Source organism: Carettochelys insculpta, chromosome 3 (genome assembly GCF_033958435.1).
Source record: "Carettochelys insculpta isolate YL-2023 chromosome 3, ASM3395843v1, whole genome shotgun sequence".
Lineage (NCBI taxonomy): Eukaryota > Metazoa > Chordata > Testudines > Carettochelyidae > Carettochelys > Carettochelys insculpta.
In genome coordinates, this window is record NC_134139.1 from 33,952,876 (window position 1) to 33,976,590 (window position 23,715).

At 40.0% G+C, this 23,715-nt stretch overlaps 1 protein-coding gene across 1 annotated transcript in view; it reads left to right on the top strand.

The window, feature by feature from the left end:
* The window catches only part of EML4 (EMAP like 4), a 244,447-nt gene that overhangs the window by 102,814 nt on the left and 117,918 nt on the right, over nt 1-23,715 (top strand). The window lies entirely within an intron of this gene.

Consider the following 23,715-nt stretch of genomic DNA (forward strand, 5'->3'; position numbering starts at 1 on the left):
GTTGCTCCTGATTCCAGGATAGATTCTCTTTCTGAACATAAGGGAAAGGGGGATTATTGCATCGCTGTTTCCTCTATTATTTTACTCTTTAGAGCTTCCCATAATGAAGAGTCTGATGTGTGGGAGCTAGGAGGCATTGGTGAGAGGAATTGTCGAAGGCAAAGGGTCTGTGAGTTGGGTCCTTTGGGCGCTAGTGTTTGGTGTACCATTGAATTGCTGTTTCATGTTGGACATAGCCAGAGAAGAGGCATTTTCGTAGATGCGAAGTAGTAGTATTTTACAAGTCTTCCCAATGTGACTGTTATTCACTTAGTTAGGGAATAGTCTCCTCTGTGCTAGGATGCCAGTGGAAAGGGAAAGTTATCTCAGTGGAGTGCCAAATTGCAGCCTGAGGCAGTCAGGCTGTATGGAGTCACTCTACTTTTGGGAATGGACAGTTGTACATACTGTGGAATGTCTAGTGTTGCATTCCACAGCTTCTGGAAAGGGAGTAGTTGCTGTGTCTCCATCACTCAGGAAATCCACAGCAATCTCGTGGCTGGTAGCTAGGAAATTATTTTTTTCTGGCTATGACCAGCCAAAGTAAAGATAGACTATTCACACTGATTTTTTATTAGATACTCGTATGATTAATGTTGATTTAATGTTGGTTTTGGTTTTTAAAAAGACAGAAATGTCTCTGGAGAAAATTGTATCCCCACAGTAACTGTGAATAAGTGAGCTTTGGGCAGAGGCACGTCCTACAACAAGAGAAATTTATCTCTTCCATCAACCTGTCGAGTGGCGCTAGAGTTACGCCATAACTGATATTGTAACTCTCACTAGGTTCTGCTGCTGTCCAGTTACACATGGCTAGTTGATACACACAGGGATGGATTCACGTATCGTACTACCCAAGCACAGCAGCACTAACAGAGCTCTTTCAGAACTGATCTCTCATGGCACACACAAAATGTGGACTGCATATCCAGATTTTACAAATCTTTCAAGTGGTCTTAACGCACAAAATTTCATAACCTAATGAATTTGTTAGTCTCTAAAGTGCTACAGGACTGCTTTTTATTTGTGAAGCTACAGACTAGAACAGCTACCCCTCAGAGCAGTGGATCTATATGCAGCTAAGTGAGCCTCTGTAGGCTCAGAGTAAAGATGAGATTTTCCCCTTAGTAAACTGTAGAGAGCTGTAATCAAGGTGGAGGAACACCTACCTAAAACAATTTGTGATAGCCAAGTGTTTTGAGTCATTCATGTTTCTGGGCTATATTTTAATTGGGCCTGCCAAACCAAAGTGGATCCAAAATGTTGTTCCTATGTAGAGAAGAAATTACAGAGCTGAGGAGAGTGAGTCAGAACCAATATTTGGTATTAACTGTGAAATATGTAACTTAGGGTGGTGATAAAACCATCTAGGACAGGGTTGGTTTGCATATAGATAGATCAATTGTACTCAGGAGCTAAACCAAGATTTCTCTTGATTTAAACTTTTGTCAGCAAGTGGTTTTTTTGTAATATTTTATATGAATAATTAATTTTAAAGTCTATTACTTGTCTTTCAGTTCTAAGCATGTAATATATCTTAATTTTTAATATTAGACTTATATTTATTGTCATTACTATTACTGCAGTGGTTTGTGTTGACCTGACATGAATTTTTTTCATGAAAGTACTGGCAGTGAAAAATATATAGATTTTTTTTTCAAGAAAAATAGAGTAATTTAATTTTTTTTGTTTCAGTTTTCTATGAACTGGAAACTGAAATCAGAAAAAAAAAAGTGCTGAAAACAATATGCTTCACTTAAAAAAAAAAGTGAAAACTTTTAATGGAAAATTTCTACAAAATCAGTGGGGAAAAGCACTTTTAAAAAAATTCCCACCCAAAAATACAGTATTCTTGGGCCACCTCTACTCTAGAGGTATAACGGTGTCCGTGTGTTAGGTGCTGCATGAATAGATAGAACAGTGACAATCCCTAATCTGGTGTGATTGTAGGTGAAATCCTAGGCCCCCTGCAGTCTCTGAGAATTTTGTCATTGACTTCAGTGGGCAAAGTTCTGTAACGAAGTTTTATAAATTATGTTCCTTAACATTTCCAGGTAATTTTACTGATCTGCGGGGGAAGAATTAGAAACTGGAACACTTCAGACCAGGCTGGGTACAGTGTTTGGGTGCACTATTTGTAAAGCAGTTTTGGATAATTCAGTATAAACTCAGTTGGGCTAAATAATGACAGAGAGATAGCCGTGTTAGACTGTATTCTATCAAAACAAAAAAAAGCATTCAAGTAGCACTTTAAAGACTAACAAAATAATTTATTAGGTGATGAGCTTTCGTGAGACAGACCCACTTCTTCAGATCATAGCCATACCAGTACAGACTCAATACATAAAGCACAGAGGTCCAAAAATTGTTATCGAGGTTGACAAATCAGAAAAATTGTTATCAAGGTTTGCAAATCAGAAGAGCAGGGGACAGCAGGAGAGGGGTGTGGGGTGGGGAAGTTAAGAGTTAGATAAAACAAAGTATGTAAAAGAGTCCTTATAATGGGCCAGGTAATTGCTGTCCCGGTTCAAACCAAGCATTTGTTAGTTTAGAAATGAAGTTAACGTGTAGAGTTCAGCTGTTTTTGTTTGCAGGCCAATGTAGACAGTTCTGCCTTACAGTAAACTTACTGTCAAAGAACTGTTTGCTTCTGATAGATTTGTTCCTTGTCAGGTGATTGATAGTATGGAGCATGTCTTGCCTTATCCAGTTTTGTCCAAAATAACCATGTCAGTCTTGCGTGGAATAATGAAGATAGTTAGCCTAACCGTGAAATTAAACAAACTGATGGTTTGATCAGCTGAAACAAGGCAGCAAATTTGGGCATTTTATAGAGTTTGCTAAAATTCTTTTGCAATAGGGTTTCTGGTATTTTATGTCTTTGTTCACTTTAAGATCAATAATTGGTATTATACTGAGAACTAAGAAAGAGAAGTATGTGTTATCACTGGCATAATTCTCAATACAATTTTGTTACTACTCAGGATCTCACAAATACTATTTTGATATGAAATATAAATTCTCATGTCATAAAACTTAATGTGTATGTATCACTTTATATATTAAAAGCATTTTGCCACATGCTAATTAATGTAATATGTTTGTAACTGGTCTGGTAAATTTTATTTGCTTTTTTGAAATAAGAATTGTTGTTGCAATAGTGATGCCAAATTCATGCTTGAGTCTGCCAATGTTTTAATAATTTCAGGAAACACAAAGGAGGGATATGAACAGGTAACAGTGAGTGGAATAAGATGATGATTAATCAGTCACAGGAAGATCTGAAAACTCTATAGCTGAGGTCTTGCCCATTACTTTTTCTTATTCCCTACCAGACATACAAAATTGACCTATCAGGGATTGGCAGTCAAAGTAAGAGAGTCCAAGGGGAAAGTTTCTTCCGTTTATCTTCCTCAGTGAGGATGGTTTGGTAAACTGATTTCAGATAAGTTGATTCTAGCTATGCAATTGCCATAGCTAGAATTGCATATCTGAAATTGACTTATTTTCCTAGTGTAGACCAAGCTGCAGTTACTACGTATAACTCTCAACAATCCTGAATGTACCCCTCTTACATGCAAACCATATTTTATTTTTCTTTATTTTACTCTGTTAATATAAAAAATGTGAAATCTTGAAAATGAGGTAATAGGAAGGCATATGGATGCCAAAAGGTGGATGCCATATGGCTGTCATGTTAAGCTTTTTTTGTTTCTGTTTTTGTCTTGCTCTTGTTTTTTGTTTTTTTGTCACGTTTTAACAAGGCGGTTTGGCCTGTAGTATTATGCAGAAATAGCATATTTGTATGGTCATATTATATAATTATAAATGGACACTTCATCATGTGTGATGTTTAGATGTGAATGGTCCAACCAGCTGGGATAATTTTATATGTTTTATAATTTAATCCTATAATTTTACAAAGACTTCTGGGAAATGGAATAAATTGGTAATTCTGTGGTTAGAGACTTCGGCTACGGTTGATATGAACTCACTTCCTGGAACTGCATTTCTGTTTCAAAGTATTCTAATACAATGCACCAAGCAAAGTTTTGCAAGGTCCACAAGATAAAATTTCTATAGAAAGGGTGCTTGGATTGTGTGTGTGTTTCGGGGAAGGGGGCAACTAGACTAAATACTAAACCTTTCTACAGGCAAGCTTAATTTGGCATATTAACTCTTTATGATATTTGTAAATATTAACAAGCTCATCAACTAATAGCACGCATTACTGAGTTGAATGCCATAAAAAATATGTCTCCTGTCTATGGGATGCATGCAGATGGACCCTAGCTTCATTGTCTCTAATTTGTTTTATATAGTATAATGGATGACAGAGAAATTGGGATTTGGCTGAGCAAGCTGGCTGAAGTCCAACTGAATAATGACTGATGATATTGATAGTCCAAGGGAGGCATCCAGAGGGGCATTCATAATTATGTCAGCTCCCTTCATTGAAGGATTAAAGGGGCCAGCCATGACATAGTTGTGCAATTTCAGGTTCTTGCTCTTCATTGAAATTATGCATTTGGTTTCTGGGTTGCCTTTTTGGGGGTTTCTCATTGGAGTCCCTTTGAGCAGTTACAGTTCTTGGTTTAGCATAACTTAAAGAATGCAAAACACAACACAATACCAGCAGGAAATTACTGAGTGGGTAGACTGATTTTTCAGTATCACTTATTTAGCTGCAAACAGCCTTCCTCTGACTCAAGAGTCAGGTTTGACTGTATCTTGTTATTCCCCTTTTTCCAGTTGTTTCAGTTGCATGGGGAGGGGACGGGGAGAAATGCTAGTCATTATTCAAATACTTCATTCATGTACTAGAGTTGGTGATGCGCTGCAGAGCTTTGTCTTTCACGTCAACCATTTCTGGCAACACTCTTCCTTTTGCAAACCAGCGATCCCTGGAGGGATCCAGGCTGTATCTCTGGGATTTCATACTTTTAACCTGACATATATCACACGTACTCTTTGCCTTACTCTAGTTAACTTCTTATTTAAATAAGTACAGAAGCATTTTTCTTTCCCTCCCTTTCCCCAATGGAACAACTGTGATTTGAGGCACAACCTAGCAAGAAATGAGAAGCTGTAAAGGAGAAAAATCAAAGCATGCACACTCTGCCTACAGTAAGAAATCCTGCTGTATTTGACAATGGATGTCAGAGAGTTTGTCTAGGGTAAAAGAAAAGGTAGTGTGGCTTGTTTTTAGAACACAATGGTTAGAGCTTTCTAACTAATGCATTCTAAAAATCTAGTCTAATAAACTGAAGGCAAATCTATGCTGCAGGTCAGTGTTGTCTAGCAGCATTACCAACATTTCCACTACTTACTGGGCTCTTTGAAGACATTTAGGGGTAAATTACAGATAAATAACAGCACAGAACACTGAGAAGCAGGACTGGTGGCTGTAAACAAACTTAATGTGACCATCAGAAGCTTGGCCACACCTGTGATAGTCATCTGGCTAACTAAAATCATTGCGGATTAGGGATATGGCTGGTGAGAGAACACTGGACTAAAGAAGTTCAACCTGTACTTACTATGCATAAATATTTTACATAAAAATATATAGTACATGTGTAGTCCAATAAATACACATACCACTTGGTTTGTGTGTCAATATATGATCCTTCATAATTTTTCAATGTAGAATATGCTATTTAGAGTACAGCAAACCCTTGAAATGCGTGATTTCGAGTTGCTCTTGTCTTGCATTTATGCAAGTTAAGTACAACTCAAAATCCCGCTCCTCCCCAGCCCCAGTTCAAACCCCGCCCCCCCCGGCCCCAGCTCACTCCCCCCATGCCCAGTTCCAGCTCATCCCCGTGTGGCCCCAGCTCACCACCCCTTACCCCCCTTGCAGCCCTAACCCACCCCAGGCTTAACCGCCTGTCCCCTCCCATGGCCCCAACTCACTGCCAGGCTTAACCCTCCCCAAATGCCCCAAAATCAGGACTTTCTTTTCAAAAGGAGCTCCAGGTGCTCCGGCTGCAGAACATACATTCTGCTGGGGAAAAAAGCCCCCCCCCCCCCAAACTTACATGAAATTATAGTTATGTGAGGGTGAGTGGCAACGCAACACTTGTGTAACTTGAGGGACGTGTGTGTGTGTGTGTGTGTGTGTGTACACACACTGTATTTGTTCCAGCAGATAAATTATTACAAAAACCTGCTGTTCACTTAATTTAGATATAATTTTCCCAGACTTAATTCCTCCTTTGCCCCAGATCTCTCCTTGGTTTAAGCAGGAAAGCCATGGTCATCCTCAATGGAGTTTGACTCCATCTTATACTATCCTCTGAAGGTTTCACTACATGGCTACGTCTACATGTGAAGCCTACATCGAAGTAGCCTATTTCGATGTGGCGACATCGAAATAGGCTATTTCGATGAATAACGTCTACACATCCTCCAGGGCTGGCAACGTCGATGTTCAACATCGACGTTGCGCAGCACCACATTGAAATAGGCGCAGCGAGGGAACGTCTACACGCCACAGTAGCACACATCAAAATAAGGGTGCCAGGCACAGCTGCAGACAGGGTCACAGGGCGGACTCAACAGCCAGCCGCTCCCTTAAAGGGCCCCTCCCAGACACACTTGCACTAAACAGCACAAGATCCACAGAGCCGACAACGAGTTGCAGACCCTGTGCATGCAGCATGAATCCCCCGCTGCAGCAGCAGCAGCCAGAAGCCCTGGGCTAAGGGCTGCTGCCCACGGTGACCATAGAGCCCCGCACGGGCTGGAGAGACAGCGTCTCTCAACCCCCCAGCTGATGGCTGCCATGGAGGACCCCACAATTTCGACGTTGCGGGACGCGGATCGTCTACACAGTCCCTACTTCGACGTTGAACGTCGAAGTAGGACGCTATTCCGATCCCCTCATGAGGTTAGCGACTTCGACGTCTCGCCGCCTAACGTCGAAGTTAACTTCGAAATAGCGCCCGACGCGTGTAGCCACGACGGGCGCTATTTCGAAGTTAGTGCCGCTACTTCGAAGTAGCGTGCACGTGTAGACACAGCTCATGAGTAATTATACAAAATACAATCAAACCAGGTCCAGTTACTTTTGGTATTTTGCTGTTATGTTGATCTAGCCTACTTTTCAGCTGTCCTAGGATTCTCATTGTTGCTAACAGTGCTTCAGCTGAAATAGTTGCGGCACTGATTGCCTTTTTTTCCTCTAATATTCCTTGTAATGTAGACGCAGCCTTAATGTAGTTTAGCAGGGTAGTGTAAACTGTGTGTGTATGTGTATGTATAATTTCCCATGGCCTTATTACAGTATTAGTTTGATCTTTATTTAGCTATTATTTGTTCTGATTTCTAAATTTCACTTGTGTTTAATGGAAACTTTTAATGGTAGTAACACTGCTGGTAGGAGATTCTTCAGGTTAAATTCTTTCTAAAATTCTTCTGTTACGTCACAATCTAGCATTTCTTAAATTAAAAAAAAAAAAAAAAGGTAACTGGCACTGTTCTGAAATAATCCTCACAGTGTAAACTCAGCCTAGTTGTGTATCCAGACGTAACCGGAAGGGGAGGTGTGGGGATTAATTAATGTCTAGGCCATGCTTGCAATATGCAGAGTGCTTTACAATGGCAAGTATGATTATTACCGCAGAAAATCTCCAGCAGCAAAGAAGTGTGAACTGTTTTTTTCACCTGTATCTTGTTTACTTCAATGAGGTTTTAATTTGAAAGCTTCACGGGGAACATTTAAATGGTAATTTTCTTAAGCAGTAGCAACCTAGGAAGCTTTGGAGCCTGTGCAGTTTCAAGTATATTATCTCAATTCCCAACAGTCCATTTCCAGATTATCATGGCGGCTTACTTGTTCTGTAAAGCAGGATTTTCCCGTCTCACAGCATAGGCTGGAAAGAGTTTTTTTCCTGCCATTTGTTGGAATTTTTCGTTCATATTTCCCAATCCCTTCTCCTCTGTAGTGACTGAAATGCATATCTTGCATGACTGTTTTTTTCAGTGTGGCTACAAGCCATCGTAAATATCATGTGACAGAGTGGTTTCGTGAGAGTCATAGCATCTACACTTTATCTTTTGAGACCAAGCAGATACTTAGCAATGCTGCTCTAGCCCCTGTCTAAGCTAAACAAAGTGTTTCTTAGATCTTTTCCATTGTAGAGACTAGTTATAAAAAATTGTCACTGTTGCTGGTTCAGTTACGTTGGAAACGTTGATAGCCTTAGAGTTGATAGATCTCCTGAAAAAGTTCTGCAAATGCTTTTCTTTTCAATCCTGCGAGGAAAAAGTTGGACCAATGTCTGTTGGTGAAAGAGACAAGCTCACGAGTGACACAGAGCTTTTCTCTAGGGCTTGGAAAGGTACTCAGAATGTCATGGATAAATAAAATGACAGAAGATGGGACAGATTGTTCAGAATAAGCAGTTGACACACACTTTGAGAAACCATTCAAGACAAAGTAGCTGCCTTAAAAACTGAGAAAACAGTAGCGGCTGCAAGGCTAAATAACTTTAAAATTAAGGCATATAAGTAAATAGAAGGGGAGGGAGAGAACTTTCTTGAGTGTGTGTGTTTAAAATGAGGTATATCATATTATCAGATCTCATGATTTTTTCCACAGGCCAGGGCTGTCCTTAGGCAAGCACAACATACATGGCTGTTCGGGCATCCAAAAACTTGGGTTACTAACAAAATTATAGGCATCAACTTCTCTTCTTGCCCCCTTTCTCCAAGCCCATGCTCCTGCCTTTGTCCCACCCTTGCATCACTTCTTTCCCCCACCTCTTCCCCTGAATGTGCCTTGATCCTCCTTCCTCGTGGAGCTTGAACACTGTGAATCAGCTGATTTCCTGCATTCTGGAAGTGCTGGGAAAGATGGGGAGGAGTTGAAATATACACGGCTGCTTGTGCACAAGAGGTTAGTTGGAGAGCAGGGAGGAGCTTGGCATTGGTGGGTGTTCCGCACCCACTAATTTTTCCCCATGGGTGCATGTGACCTGGACAGTAGGTAAGAGCAGGTCAGTTTCAATGTTCTTTCTAAGCTTTTCAATCCATGTGTGGAATACATTTTCTGTGCCCCCGCATACCTGGTGCAGCACATTTTATGTGAGGGGGGAGGTTATGGGGTTTTCTGTGGGGAGTTGATTCTCTGCTGCTGTGTGATGTCAGCTGGGCAGCTTGGTCTCCTTTGCTGCCTTGTCCCACCCCTGTCACTGGGCTGCTGCATGAGTATGAAGCTTGGTGTGTGTCAGCAAGCGGGGAGGACAGGTTTGGGGATTCACAGGCCAGGTGTTGGCTGTGAGCAAGTTGGGCATAGGGCACCAGTATAATGTAAACTATGTAGTGCCCCATAACTCCCAAGGATGGACCTCCTATAGATCTAAATATTTAGAGTATATAAGGTTTTTCTTTCTTTTTTTCGGAGTTAGACTTTTGCCTTCAATCTTCTGAAGCTTTGTCATATCCAAAATGACTCTCTGTCCATTACTGTCAATACTGCCTAAGTCACAGGCTGTCCTCAACTAGATAGCCACCATTGTCCGTTAAACATTGAAGGTGAACATGAAATATGAAGCCATCTCTGGTAGGAGGAGGGATAGCTCAATGGTTTGAGCATCAGCCTACTAAACCCAGGATTGTGAGTTCATTCCTTGAGGGAGTCATTTAGAGATCTTGGGTAAATATATAAAAAAGAAAAAAATGGCAGGGATGGTGATACGTCCTGCTGTGAGTGTGGGTGACTGGACTCAATAATCTCTGAAGGTGCCTTCCAGCTCTATGAGATAGGTATGTCTCCCTGTATTTAGAAATAGCTGCTACCTTCCACTATTTCCATTAGACAAGGGTAGAGGGCAGTACAGTGGTCTTTTTGGACTAGGCAAAAGACAGGAGAGTGTGGAGTTAGACATGTAAAATTTCAGGAAATTTTGAAGGAATGGTTAAAGAGGATTTTTTTTTCTGTTGCTTGGGAAAAATGGAAACATTTTGAGAATTTGAAATATCGGAGGTAGTTATTTGTTTATAAAAACTTCATTTACTTTTTAAAGAATGGATATATGTGGAGTATAGTTTAGCACTTAAAACACTATTTGGTATATTTGTGAAATAAATATAAATTCTTTAGTTTTGATTTGAATAATAATGACAAACCTATGTAGCATTGGGCTTGGACCTGCAGCTGCAGCTGCATCTGGTAGTCTGCAGGTAAACAGGAAATGTTGAAAATAGAAAGCATCAATCTTGTTGTAAACAAAAAGGAAGGTTGTAAGCTTTGGGTGCAGAAATTGTATGCCAATAAACCTGACCTAACATCATTCAGATCCAGAAGGAACTTGTGTTTCTAGAGAAAAGGTTTTGAAGACGATGTAACTGTAACATTGTTAACAGAGCATAATATTAAGGATCAGCAGTAAATTTGGGTATATATCCAACTTTACAGTAACAATACCAGATACTTCAATACAGTGTCATCATACATATCAGCGGTTCACAACCAGGGCATGTGGGGGTACACTGAGGTCTTCCAGGGAGTGCATCAACTTATCTAGATATTTGCCTAGTTTTACAAAAGACTGCATTAAAAAACACCAGTGAAGTCAGTGTAATCTAAAAGTTCATTCAGAAAATGGCTTGTGTTTACTGCTTCATGTGCCTTACATTGAAATGTAAGTACAATATTTCAATTCCAATTAATTTATTTGGTAGAAAGTCAGCAAGTTTTCAGTGGTAGTCTTCTGTGATATTTTTGCATGTTTTTAAGTGAGGTACTTTACTAGTGTTTTTTTAATGTAGCCTTTTGTAAAACTAGGCAGATGTCTAGATGAGTTGATATACCCCTGGAAGACCTCAGTATATGCCCAAGGAGATTCATACCACTGGTTGAGAAACACTACCTTACCCACTGTCTTTGACTTCCAGTGCTGGTCTCTCTCTCCTTGTACAGTATGTCTCCCCACCCTAACCATTCTCCATCTCCTTATTTCCTTCTGCTTTCTCCCTGGTTCTGTGTCCCAGTATATCTGTCTTTACGGCTGTTGTCTTGCCCCAGCTCCTTACTTTTCTTAGTTTTCCCTCCCTACCAGCTAAATGGTTTTCCATTTTCCTAGTTCCATCCACCGTCCTACTTGTTGCCCCAATCACTTCATCACTTGTCCCCCTTTATCTCAGCCAGGCTCTTGTGTCGTCTGCATTCAAATCAAATACTTTATTCCTCTGGGCTGCTTTGTTCCGGCTGGGAGGTCTCTGAGAGCACAAGAGAAATAGGCTTCCTCTCGCCACAAGAAAGCATGAGGATGGAGTCTGTAAGATTTTACTCCCAAAACTGAAGATACATCTAGTGGGCATGTTCACACTGCAATTTTTCAAAGTATTTTAAAGTAGTCAGATTTAGGTTGATTTTCATGGAATCAGCAAAAGACACATCCCTGACATAAAAAATACTGGCATGCACAGGAAAAGATAGCAGAATACCTGAAAATGAGCAAATCATGTTTTTTCCTTAGGCTGAGTCTCAAAAGTGGAACTATTGAACTCTTTTGACTGGAAGTTCCCTCCTGCCACTCCAAAAGAAATCCAGCCCAAAGAAGACAACTAGTATGGAAAATTTCAGTCCTAGTAGTTAAAGTTCAACAAAGTAATAAGCAACCAAAAAAGGAGTCTTAAGACTGCCTGACAACTCCCAGTATTAGGTGGTGTGATTACATTACCTAAAATAACGTAAATATATCACAATTATCAGAGGGATAGCCTAGTTAGTCTGTATCTTCAAAAACAACAAGAAGTCCTGTGACACCTATAGACTAATATATTTTGGAGCATAAGATGATGAAGCAGGTGTTTGCCCACGGAAGCTTATGTTCCAGAATATCTGTTAGTCTGTAGGGTGCCCCATGACTTCCTGTTGTTTATAAACATACACAAGCATTATATATTTCCTAGGAATGTTGATTACTCACAGTTAACTCATATGATTAACTGAAAAAAATTTTGATTAAAAATTAATCATGATTCTTGGTGGTCACTCGATACTATACAACTGCACTCAACACCAAAATAGTGTAAAACTTCAGAGCCTGCAGATTTACTCAGTCCTACTTCTTGTTCATGCAGTTGCTGAGAAAAACAAGTTTGTTTACGTTTATGGGAAATAGTGCTGCCCACTTATTTACAGCATTGCTTGAAAGTGAGAAAAGGTGTTCACTTTGCCCTTTTGTAGTTGGTATTGTAAGGTATTTACATACCAGATATGCAAATTACTTGTATGTCACTTCATGCTTCAGTCATCATTCCCAAGGACATACTTCACCACTGTTTAAAAAATAGTGTGTTAATTAAATTTGTGATTGAACTCCTTGGAGAGAATTGTATTATCTCCTGCTCCGTTTTACCCACACTGCTATATGTTTCAAGTTATGGCAGTCTCAGAGGATGACCCAACATGTTGTTTGTTCTAAGAACACTGCCACTGTGGATCTGGCAAAACACAAAGATGGTACCAATATGAGGTTTCTAAAGATGGATACAGCATTTGACCCAATGTTTAAGTATGTGAAGTGCCTTCCAAAGTCTGTCACAGAGGAGTTGTGGCGCATGTTTTCAGAAGTCTTAAAACAAAAATATTCTCTTGCAAAAATGAGCCACAGTTAAAGCAACCTTCTGCTGGTGGCATGAGACTCGGGTAATGAAAATGAACATGCTCTAGTCCACACTGCTTTGCATCATTATTGACCAGAACCCAGGATCAGCGTGGATGCACATCCTCTGAGTAGTGATTGAAACAAGAAGGGATATGTGAATCTTTAGCATATCTCATATGTAAATATCTCGTTATGTGTATCTAACAGTGCCATGTGAACACCTGTTCTCACTTTCAGGTGACTTTGTAAAGAAGAAGTGGGCAGCATTACTTCCTGCAAATGTAAACAAGCTAACTTCTCTCATTGGCTGAACAGGAAGTAGGACTGAGTATATTTGTAGGCTCTAAAGTTTTACTTTGTTTTATTTTTGAACACAGTTGTTTCTTTACATAATTCTATACTTTATGTTGAACTTTCACAGTAAAGAGCTTGCACTACGCTACTTGCAATAGAGGAATTGAAAAACTCTGTTTATTTTGCTTTCCATGGTACAAATATTTGTAATAAAAAATAAACAAACTGAGCACTATACATTTTGTATTCTGTGTTGTAATTGAAATCAGCAAATTTGAAAATGTAGAAAACATCCATAATATTTAAAAAATGCATTCTATTATTGTTTTGTGTTATTAATCATGATTATTCCAATCATATGATTATCATGCTTATTTTAATCACTTGACACCCCTACTATTTTACACGTATATATAATTTTAAATATTATGTGTAATTTTCAACTTGCAAAGTAATTTATTGCAAAAGTTTCTCATCTCTTCCGTTTTCCACAACATCAAACTTTCATATGTTTATTTTAGGGCACAGAAAATCCCATCAATGTTGGTAATGTTTTAATCAGTTTTTACACTTGTGGAACTTAAAATATGTAATGCAGAATTGTGAAGGATGTTATAAAGGGCCTGGGAATGACTGGATGATTTCTCAGAGAGATATGCAAAGCATCTGAAACAAGTATCAATAATATGCCATAGCATTTTGAATTCTGTTTGTCATGAAGAGGTAGTCTGTCTGTGTCACAGAAAAATTATTTTAGAAATTTTGGAGTCTTTTAAATATGTTACTGAAACTGTTTCTTTGTGTGTGAAGGCTCGGATTATAACAAGGTCTTAAAAATAGCTAGACAAATTCATGGAGGCTAGGTCCATTAAAAGCTATTAGCCTGGATGGGTAAGCAATGGTGTCCCTGGCCTCTGTTTGTCCAAAGCTGGAAATGGATGGCAGGAGAAATCATTACCTGTTCGGTTCACTCCCTCTGGGGCACCTGTTGTTGGCCACAGTTGGTAGACAAGATACTGGGGTAGATGGACATTTGGTCTGAACCACTATGGCCATTCGTATGTTTTACTTGTAAATACAGTGGCATGAGTCCAGCTATACAGGCCTCAAAGTGTAAAGGGGATATTAAGAATAACAACAGTAAAACACTTTTAAAATCATTTTAATGGCACTTTTATGTATCCAATACTACTTTAAATCCTGTCTCAAGGTACTTAGGACTAAAAATAAGCATATTGTGAGCCTTGCTGAAAAGCAGAGGATCTCTTTGTTGACAGTTGTGGAAGATTATAAGATGGCGTGTCATCAACCTGACATGAGTCTATTGCTCAGTTCGCATTAAAAAAACAAGAGGGTTATAGGAATTTTCAGGGGAGAGGTGAGAGTATCCCATTTTCTCTGAGCCCTGTCCTGCATGCCAACCCTCCTCCCCAGCCCAATGAAAGAGAATGAGGGTAGGAGAGAATGAGTGCAGGAGGGTGGGAGGGGTTGTGCTGGTGGTGTAGTGAGTGTGGCAGGGCCTTGTGGAAGGGGCAGGGGGCAGGGGCATGGGTGTTTGGGTTTGTGTAGTTAGCCAGTTGGTAATCTTAGATAAATCCTAAGTAAGATGGATTCATGGTCAGTATACAGTAAACCCTTGTTTTACACAGCTTCACGTTGCGTGGAACTCGCATTAACATGAGTTTTGCACAATGTGAAGCTGCTGGGCTGTCAGCCTGTCTAGCTTCCCACAGCTGCAGGCAGGCTAAGAACCCCTTCTCCTGTCTTCCCAGAGGGGTGCTAGGCACCCCTCTGGGAAGGTAGGGGGAAGGTTTTTAGCTCACCTAGCTGCCTGCCCGTGCAGGCAGCCAGGTGGACTAAAATCCCCTTCCCCTACCCGGAGCCCCAGGAAGTGGCAGCTGTAGGTGCCCCCTGCCCCCTCCGAGGGCCCCAACCCACCTCCCAAGCCCTCCCCAATGTACGTGAAATTCAGGGTATGCATACCTCGAGGGATTACTGTATAGGTGAGGTGGTAAAAGGTACATTAAAATACAGTATATATCAATAATATCAATGTCACATATGTGGAGGAGATGTGTATAAATGTTTCTATATAATTTTTCTTAAAACTCAGTAGGGCAAAAATAAAATTGTCTCTGGTATGTAATATGGATAGCAGGCAATCTACACAGTTACTGGAATCTTATACAAGTGGGAAACGACCACATTCTGTTGGCAGTGAAATATGGTATATGGTCTACTGTGTGAATCATACAGTGATATGTTTTTAAATTACTCGTATTAAGATAATACCAGAATATTTCCAGAGGCAGATTTACTTGGCTATTCTGCGAAATTTCATCTTTAGACATAGCTTCTGTAATTTGTGGTTGTTACAGAGGTGGTTTTAAGGATGTCTTTGTAATCCTCCTCCTTTTTTTCTGAGCTAAAGAGCCAGAAAAGCCACAAATGATTTTAGAAATTTTTGAGTATAATATGAAAATGAAGTGAGTTATCTGATACAAATGTTTGTTAAACTCTTTGGAGATGCAATATAATAATAATGCTATTCTTGTACACGTGAATTTTTGTCCTTTTTAGAGTTCTCCAAACAGTAAATTAAACTGATGATTTCCTGCGTAATAAGGTCAATGCCAAGAAATTGCACTTTAAAGCAAAACACATCAGATCACAATAACTATATTTGACTAGAAAAATAATAGTTGATGAAATGTACCATTAGAATCTGTGGCTAAAACTTGCAAATCTAAGTTACTGGAAGTTAAGCTCTTAAATGAAGTTTTTTAAGCACTTAAAAATTTTTCCTGAATTTCAGAGTTGGTGAACATCCACAAAACTCTTTTGAAAGAGGAACTTCTGAAAATAGATTTAGAACACTATCTTTACTCAGACAGTTTGTGTGGCCTGGGTGCCAACACCTAATCTCTGTGTTTGAAGTCACTGGAGCAACCATGATGATTTATTTAACGACTGTTTGCTGGTCCATAAAATTTTATTTAATTTTTTTTTAATTTTGAATTTTGCTTCCTATTTTTAAATGCATTGAGTTGACAGCACTAGAAATAGAGGTGTAATCTGCACAGATTTAATTACAGCAGCAGTGCAACCTCTCCTGCTGATATATCTCAGTCTTGACCTACTGAATTTTCCTTTATAGATGAAATAGAGGATGGTTTACTTTCTGTGCCAGTTCAGTTTTGATTGTTTTCAAGTGGGCTATCAAAAGGCCATTGAATGGTAAAGACTATGGAAGAGCGAAGCAAAGTCCACTGTTGCACTAACTTAGGTTCATACTGATAACCTTTATAGTCTGCTGGCTATGCTTGATATAATACATACAAGTATAATGCAAAAATTCACATGAAAGTTAGTTCAGGAACAGTAAGTAGAGTTGCCGGCTTTCTAATGGCAGTGGGGTCGCCGTGGTAGTCTGTAGCTTCACAAAAAAACAATCAGTCCTGTAGCACTTGATTTGGAGTTGATTATTAGAATCCAGGGGTTTTTTTATACCAGGAAGAGGGTGGGTGGGAGCAGAAAGAGGGGGGTGGGAGAGGGGGGAAAAAGAAGCATTGTCTGTAACTAATAGGACTAGTGGAAGAAATAAATCAAGTGGGATATGTGCCATTCCTGAGATTATCAAAGGTTGATTCTAATTATCTATTCCTAATCTGAAAATCTGAAGTGGGTCTTACGCGCAAAAGCTCATTACCTAATAAATCTGTTAGTTTTTTAAGTGCTACAGCACTTCTTGTTTTTTCAATAGCAGAAAACCAACCTTTGCCCCAACCCTGCCCTGTCCCTTTAAAAGGCTCAGCCCTGGCTTCTGCCTCACCTGTTTTTTCAGATCTCCTCCTCTTTCCTTCCCCACTTTCTCCATCACTCGCACTGCTGAGCTCCTACTTAATTGCATATTTTCACCAGACTGGGGCAGAGAGTTGTGGTGTAAGAGGGGGTAGGGGCTCCTGATGCTGTAGCTGGAGCGCAGGAAGGAGGTTGAGGGTTCGATGTGTGGCAAGAGGATCGAGGCTGAGAAAGGTGGTTGGTGTGTGGGAGAGGGAGTGCAAGTTGCAGCATGGTGTAAGATATGAGTTTAATGTGCAAGATGGGGTTCAGGGCTGGGGCGGGATGTTTGCAAGAAAGAGGGGTGGCGTATTCTGGGCTCTGGAGGAGAGGATGCAGGAGGAGCTTTTAATCTGGAGCAGAGTATTGCGGTGCAAGGAGAGCATTCAGGGTGTGGGCTTTGTCTGGGCAGTGCTTACCTCGGGCAGATCCTGGAAGTGGCTGCAATGTCTGGCTCCTAGGCAGAAGCACTGCCCCCGTCCACAGGCGCCGGCTCTGCAGCTTCCATTGGCTGGGGTTCCATGCACTGGGGTGAGCAAATTTATTACAAAGAAAGGAATTTTTTGAATTATCTTTCTGGAAATATGTTTCTAATAATACTCAGCCAGTCAGATGACTCATGGCCTTCAGAACAAAAATGGCAGGTTGTCCAAAAAGTGGCACCAAAGGGAGAACTGAGAAACATGCAGCAGAGCCTTCAGATTGTAATGAGACTGGATTGTTTTGGTACTATTTCATTTGAGAAAGTTTAATCATGAGACTGGATCTGTATTCCGGTCCTGGGAACACAGGAAGTTTCGGCTGTGTTCCCATGTTGAATGGGCTTTCATATTACTGGGAAAATTGTGTGTGTTGGCAGGAGGGGTGTAAAAATATCTGTGGTTTATGTGGCTTATTGGATGAAATGCTGGCTTTTCCACTCTGTGGTTTAAATTTCCATGTGCTTGGTTTTGTAGAATTTGTTTTTTTCATATGTTGTTTTTCTTGAAAGTCGAACTTTGTGGTGTTTGGGCATAATATTCAGGAATTAGATGGCATATAGAACTGATAATGGGATTGATGGGTGCTCTGATATATATCATATATCATTTTGATTGCAGAATAGAAGGTTTGATATGTATTCTTTTACATTTAGGTAACCAGTTCAAAATTGTGTGAAGTAGTTGATAACTGAGAGGGAGATTTTGAAATGCGATTATCTGCTAAGTCTGTGTGATGTCTATGAGACTTGTGTTTGGAAGTCTGTCCATCACCATCACTGGTTCCACATTAGGGCTTCTGTCAAAGGCTACACATACACTACAGTAATCTGTAGACAGAAGATATCTTCCGACAAAACTTCGGTCAACAGATTGCAGCCACACACGAAAGCAGATCTCTGTTGATCTTCACTGTTGACAGACAGCGTCTGGACTGCCAGGTCGCTGTCTTGACAGAACGGTCAACCGGAAGCACAGCAGACAGGGCTACCCGGTGACCCAGAAACTCTGTCTGTGGACAGATGCCTCCCCCCCGCCCCCAGGAGCATCCACACTGCTTTTTTGTCAACAGATTCTGTTGAGAAAGGCGTTCTGCCTCATGAGGGATGGGCAGAAGGCTGTCGACAAAAGTGATGAGTTCTGTTGACAATATGTCAACAGAACCCATTTTTAATGTGGAGACTCTGCAAGTTTTGTTACAACAGGGGTTTGTCGACAAAACTGTCCAGTGTAGGTGTAACTAAAGAGTTCTAGCACTGAATGGGCAGAAAAACTGAATTCTTCTATCTTCTGGAAGTGATTTCACCCATTTAGATATATTAGAAGAGTAGCATGAAGCATTTAAAATTCCAACAGAAAAATTGTAAAATCCTAAATAACAAGATTAAAAAAAATTGGGAAATTTTAAACTGTATGGGTGAAATCCTTACCCTCTAGAATCCTAGAAAAAAAAACAGTTGATTTCAATAGGACCAAGATCTTATATAGATATATAATCAGTGCCATAAATAATCTAAATGGTATTTAGATGACAAGGAAATGTGTAAGGGATGCAGAAATCTGTGAAAACAATTCATTTTGAAAACTGCTGCTCTGCCAAGGAAGGAGAGCAGTATAATTTTCCAGTGTCCTAAATTTGTTGTAATGGTCTGGATTATAGACAGTCGTACTCAGTCTGAAGGCATCTTTTAAGGTAACTTGAACTAGGTTCCCAGTGGTTTCAGTTTTCCAAGTACTTTTGGAAAGGGGATCTGCTGGAATTTAGTTGGAGTTTTTGCAGTGTTTTTTGAAGTTAAACATTTCAATTTGAGGTAATTCATCTATGTCTGCAATATTTTACAAATTAATCAATACCCTATTCTAATATGCATTTCTTCTATTAAATCATCTTCCTAGAGTTTAATTCTGATCCTCAACATCAGTGTCAGTACACCTGCTCATCCTTGGAAGTTGTTCTTGCTCATTATCAGTGCCTTTTTTGTCTGGGGAGGCTGAGATATCAGTGCTCAGTACCAGCACAAAAAGCACTGTTTATTATTAAGGTTCACATTAATAAATTTAAGGCCAGGCAGGTCTTTCTGATTACCTAGTCAAATTCCTTGCATTATCCAGGCCAAAAAAACTCACCCAATTTCTTTGATTCCGTAACTTCTGTTAGAACTATAGTCTATCTTTTAGAAAGAGATGCAGTTTCAGATTAAGGCCAGGTGTGCACTAAAGGGGAAGGTCGAATTAAGATGCACAGCTCCACCTATGTTAATTATGTATTTGGAGTTGACGTATCTTAATTTGAGTTTTCTGTGTGGTCTCCACGGAGCGAGATTGACCAGAGCAAAGGCTGCTGTCGACTTCCCTTACTCCTCAGGAGGTGCAGAAGTACCAGCATCAATGGAAGCACCTTCTGAGTTCCATTGAGAATGTTCCTAAATTGAATTCCGGAAGATCAGCCACAGCAGCATCTATCTTCTACATAGTGAGGACGTACCCTAAGGTTCTGCGGGCTTGTCTATACTTACCGGAAGATCAATGCTCTGGTGGTTGATCTTCCAGAGTTTGATTTTGCGCATCTGGTGAAGACACCACAAAATTGATCTCTCTGGGCTCAGCCATTGACCCTTGTACATCTGTGCTGTCGCATAAGGTAAGGGAGGTTGATGCAAGACTATAGAGACTAGGTCTTCACTAGGGAAAAAAATTGATTCTGATATGTTGATCCTGGGTGTCACCTACCACAATCGCGTTACCAATGAGGAGATACTACAAAGATGTGGGTCACGGGCACTGCAGGATATCGTGAAAGAGTGCAGATTGCGGTTTGCTGGACACATTCTGTGTCTGCCAGATCAACTGCACCCAAAGACTGCAATGAGATGGATATCGGCAGAGGGAAGACGGAAGAGAGGCAGGACACTCAAGACCTTGCGCACCACATTTAAGGAAGACTTATTAAACATTGGTATATCATGGGAGGAGGCGGAATTATTTGCGGCCAATCAAAATTGCTGGCGAGCACTTGTTGCCCAATGTGCCCAGATGCACAGGCAGACCTAAGTCTAAGTCTAAGATATGTTGATTCTAGCTACACAAATGCCAGAGCTGTAATTGCATATCTGAAATTGACTTATTTCCCTAGTATAAGCTTATTTTAAGAGCTAGAAACCCATCAGATCTCTGGGTAAGTTATTCCAATGGCTAATTATTGCAGTTAAAAATATGAACCTTTTTCTAATCTAAATTTCTCTAGCTTCAAGTTCTGACCACTGGACCTTTTTATGCCCAGTGGAGAGCTGTCTACACTCAGAAATCTGACTCATATAGGAACTTGTAGATTGTGCTCAAATCACTTCTGAACATTCTTTTGAATAAACTAAGTAGATTAAAGCTTCTTAATTCTCTCCTGCTATTAACCTTGTTTTTTAGATGTTGATCTTTGTAGTTAAGTCAAAGCAGGTCTACTTTCAGACTTGTGTTGTAAGTTACTAATGGTAGGAAGAATTTCACTGCAGACGTCGTTACATAAAATGAGACACTCAATCCAGTTGATAAATATTTTTCTTTAGGATCATTTTATTTGGTACCTGGTTTAAGTATAAAACAGACTTAGTTGATATCAGTACTGAAAATACAGTAATTTGCATTGGCCAGTATTTCATTTAAATCCGTAATGTGAGTGTTAATCAAGGAAATAGATGAGCACGTTAAGGTATGTCTGCTGTGCCCTGCAGTTTGGACTACAAAAGCATGAGTAGCAGTGTGCACCATGGAGGGGTGCTAATGGTTAACCAGTAGTGACTGGAGCATCCTCGTCCTCCTCTCTGCCACCACAGTCAAGAGGTTGCTCCAGCCCCTAGTGGCTGCCAGAGGAAAGGGTACTCCAACTCAGCCAGAGCAGTCTGTGTCTGCAGCAGCTCGGGGGAGGAAGGGGTGGCGCAGCCTCCAAACCTCTCCGCCTCCCCGCCCATACCCTTTACTTGGTTAACTGGATAAGCAATTAAGGTGGGCTTTACATCCCTAGTAGCAAAGTGCAGTATCGTAACTCCCCTTGTCTGGGCATTGAGCATGAGCTATAGGATTCCTAGTTTACATTAATGTAGTCTTGTTTAAAGAGAACAATATTAATGTGAACTAGGAACCTTTTAGCTCATCCCTCAGCATCCTCCCAGGGGAGTTACAGCACAACACTTTGGTCTGCACAGCTATTCACACTCTCGTAGTCTGAATTGTGGGCCAATATAGATAAGCCCTGAGTAATAGAGCCTTTCCTTGTGACTTGGACTTTATACAGGGAGCATGGTAATGTCTGGTTTTAAAAATGGCAGTTAAACATAACTAAAAGATGGCTGCTTGTTTCTTTTCGCAGATGTTTTATAGTAATCTTTTGCAAGGTTATAGATACAAAATTTGTATCTGCATCCACATTAGTATCTGTAAAAATGGACTGTGAATAACTGTATCCAGAAATGTGGCTATTCCCTTTTTCCTCTTTGTCTTAGGCATACTTATATTTCTCAGGGTTAAAAGTGTTTTTGTTGAATCTTTCAGCTGCTACCCACATTCTTGATCTGATTACATATTTATTTGTTGTGAATGTGGCTTTTGATTGATTAGTGTATGCATATAAACACTGGTGTATCTTTCTCCTCCCCTTAAATCAGGTCTTCAAAATCTGTATTATACACACTTCTCCAAATCTCCGTGTAATGTATTATCCTTTTAGATTTAAGTAAGTAAATTAATCCTACAGTGTTTTCTTTGGCTGGGTCTACACATGCCCCTTCCTTTCAAAAGGGGCATGTTAATGAGCGGGTTCGAAATATGCTAATAAGGCACTGCAATGAATATGCAGCGCCTCATTAGCATAATGATGGCCTCAGCGATTCGAAAGTGTGGCTTTTCGGATTGTGCGTGGCCTGTGGAGACGGGACCTTCCAAAAGGACCCACCCCGCCAGTTTTTGAAAGCCCTTCTTCCAATCACCGGATAGGATGAAGGGCTTTCGAAAACTGGGGGGGGTCGTTTTGGAAGGTCCCGTCTCCATGGGCCGCTCACGATTCGAAAAGCCGCACTGTCAAATCTCCGCAGCTGCCATTATGCTAATGAGGCGCTGCATATTCATTGCAGCGCCTCATTAGCATCTTTCGAACCCGCTCATTAACATGCCCCTTTCGAAAGGAAGGGGTACGTGTAGACACAGGGTTTGTGTATCATAAAATATCAGTATTAAGAAATACAAACAAATATGAATTTGGTGCCACTTCAGTTTATCAGCTTTCACATTTTAGGGGCCTGATTCTTGCAATCTCTTAAGTATATTGAGCTTGTGGTCTACTCACATGTCGGTTGTAGGATCACAGTCTATGTTGAGTAATGGTTTTGGGATTAGGCATTTTAAAAAAAAAGTTAAATTTAAATTGAAATTGAAATTCATTTAATTAGGGGTCCAAATATTTAACAAAGAACTTTACTATTTGTATAATTCTTTTACGTATGATTTGATGGTATGGATGTGCTTCATATTTGCCATCCATCAGTATTAAATAAGTAAACTTTATAAACCCTGTGACTTTTACACTTGCATGTTGTATAGAGTGTTAAGAATCACAAATTCATCCGGGATACCTTTATGAATACCTTTGGTTTGGGTGACTTCTATATTTTACAACCCATTTGTAATGCACCGACTTTGATTTATGCTAAAAATAAAAACCTATGATGTGTTATTTTGGTTTGGCAGAAACAATGCAATGAGCTGTCAAAGGCAAAGAATATGCAGAAGCTGTAATTCCCATTTTACCACTGTAGAATAGATTTGGCCGGATTATGCCTTCAATACTAATCTATTTCTGTGTGGCCAAACAGATTTTTGGAGCCTGTCACAGCATATTTACTTTCTGTTCTCTCCACTTCAGGCCAAATGTTATAAAGTAGTATATTTTTTTGGATCATGTACTGTGGTGATGTGAAGGAAAAAAAAATTGAAAAGAAAAAAAGTAACATTTTAAAACATCTGATCTAGAATATTTTTGAACAGAAGTTGCCACTTCATTAAATTTGGTCTTGGTGAGTTGTATATTTTCAAACTGATTTTTTAAAAAATTATCTCATGTTTTAAAGAGAAGGGTGCTTAAAATTCTTCTTTAAAAGTTGCATTCACATATGCTGCAAAATGCTTGAACATATTTTATTTTATATTTAATTTTGAAAATAAAGCCTTGTCCTGTCTGGCATGAATTACCCATTTCCATTACAGTGAAAGTGCAATTTTCAAACACTCTGTTTAGGCTCCAGTGTTTAAGGCAGGGTTGTGGAACATCAGAGTTAGCCTCTGGCAAGTCGTGAGATGGTTTGTTTACCTAAGAATCCACAGGCATGTCCCCCTTCCTCCACAGCTCGCAGTGGGCACAGTTTGCTGTTCCCAGCAAATGGGAGCTGTGGGCTGGGCCA